The sequence below is a fragment of the Schistocerca americana genome, unplaced genomic scaffold (genome assembly GCF_021461395.2).
Source record: "Schistocerca americana isolate TAMUIC-IGC-003095 unplaced genomic scaffold, iqSchAmer2.1 HiC_scaffold_296, whole genome shotgun sequence".
Taxonomy (NCBI): Eukaryota; Metazoa; Arthropoda; class Insecta; order Orthoptera; family Acrididae; genus Schistocerca; species Schistocerca americana.
The window spans coordinates 40,001-42,500 of NW_025726012.1; positions in this window are offsets into that span (position 1 = coordinate 40,001).

Genomic DNA, 2,500 nt, shown 5'->3' on the forward strand with positions numbered 1-2,500 from the left:
ACCTTAACCTAACCTATGTCGTACCTTAACCTAACCTATGTCGTACCTTAACCTAACCTATGTCGTACCTTAACCTAACCTATGTCGTACCTTAACCTAACCTATGTCGTACCTTAACCTAACCTATGTCGTACCTTAACCTAACCTATGTCGTACCTTAACCTAACCTATGTCGTACCTTAACCTAACCTATGTCGTACCTTAACCTAACCTATGTCGTACCTTAACCTAACCTATGTCGTACCTTAACCTAACCTATGTCGTACCTTAACCTAACCTATGTCGTACCTTAACCTAACCTGTATTGCGCCTTAACCTAACCTGTATTGCGCCTTAACGTAACCTGTATTGCGCCTTAACGTAACCTGTATTGCGCCTTAACGTAACCTGTATTGCGCCTTAACGTAACCTGTATTGCGCCTTAACGTAACCTGTATTGCGCCTTAACGTAACCTGTATTGCGCCTTAACGTAACCTGTATTGCGCCTTAACGTAACCTGTATTGCGCCTTAACGTAACCTGTATTGCGCCTTAACGTAACCTGTATTGCGCCTTAACGTAACCTGTATTGCGCCTTAACGTAACCTGTATTGCGCCTTAACGTAACCTGTATTGCGCCTTAACGTAACCTGTATTGCGCCTTAACGTAACCTGTATTGCGCCTTAACGTAACCTGTATTGCGCCTTAACGTAACCTGTATTGCGCCTTAACGTAACCTGTATTGCGCCTTAACGTAACCTGTATTGCGCCTTAACGTAACCTGTATTGCGCCTTAACGTAACCTGTATTGCGCCTTAACGTAACCTGTATTGCGCCTTAACGTAACCTGTATTGCGCCTTAACGTAACCTGTATTGCGCCTTAACGTAACCTGTATTGCGCCTTAACGTAACCTGCATTGCGCCTTAACGTAACCTGCATTGCGCCTTAACGTAACCTGTATTGCGCCTTAACGTAACCTGCATTGCGCCTTAACGTAACCTGCATTGCGCCTTAACGTAACCTGTATTGCGCCTTAACGTAACCTGTATTGCGCCTTAACGTAACCTGTATTGCGCCTTAACGTAACCTGTATTGCGCCTTAACGTAACCTGTATTGCGCCTTAACGTAACCTGTATTGCGCCTTAACGTAACCTGTATTGCGCCTTAACGTAACCTGTATTGCGCCTTAACGTAACCGATATTGCGCCTTAACGTAACCTATATTGCGCCGTAACGTAACCTATATTGCGCCGTAACGTAACCCACATTGCCCCTTAACGTAACCTATATTGCGCCGTAACGTAACCTATATTGCGCCGTAACGTAACCCACATTGCCCCTTAACGTAACCCACATTGCCCCTTAACGTAACCCACATTGCCCCTTAACGTAACCCAACACACGTTGGGCCTTAACCCAACACACGTTGGGCCTTAACCCAACACACGTTGGGCCGTAACCCAACACACGTTGGGCCTTAACCCAACACACGTTGGGCCTTAACCCAACACACGTTGGGCCTTAACCCAACACACGTTGGGCCTTAACCTGCTCTGTAATTGTCATACGACGCGTTAAATTAGTGTAGTGTTGCCTAACTGCAACCCCCGCAATATAGTTTGCTACTCGCACTGCCCGGTCCCCAGTGTATCGCTTCATGTTAAACACCTTGCAGCTATACACTGTAATGTGGATGGCAGCAGGACGTACATGCTCAATGCCCTTTGCAGTTGTTCATTGGCATTTGCAGTTGTTCATTGGCATTCGCATGGCGAAGCACTTAGCCTACGCTGTGGTACGGCCTGTGTCAACTGTCCGCTGATGTTGTACGTCCAAATCACACACTGTACTGCACATTGGTCCTCATGTACTGAATGATACATCGTGGTACATGTGACCGTACAACGACTGCGCCAACAACGGCGAACCATGCGGTCCAAATGTTGTGCACTCAGCTACGTGTCGTCTCCCTATAAGAGCTGGATTGCAGTGTGGTATGCCCTGGATGGCGATCAGCATGAGCCGTCTGTTGATGTAGTGGCGCGTGTTGTCAGACGTAGTCGTCTCTTCTCACACACCGTGATAGCACGGTGCACTGCGTTCCACATCTGCGACATGCGACAGAGGCCGGTTGACAGTCGTTCGCGCAATGGACATCGCATACGTACGGGGGCCACCTTCCACGTGTTCGCTAAGCGTGGACATGTTGTTGCGTGTATGTGGGCAGACAGTGTGTCGTGACACCTGACACAGGCATGCAACAATCGTTGAATTTGCAAATGGCGATGGACGCCTACGTTTGCTGGTGACGTTACGCAAATGAACAACTGGTAAACCGTTGTGGTGCGGTTGTTCTCGCTAGGGGTGAATCAGTGATGGCGACGATCGGTTGAGCTACCAACCGGTTGTTGCAGCGATACCCACCATGCCCACGAACGTGAATGGCATGTGGGTGTGAAGCGATACGCGGCGGTGGCTGGGTGGGACCGTCCCCGGCCGGTGAGGGGGGGCCTCCCG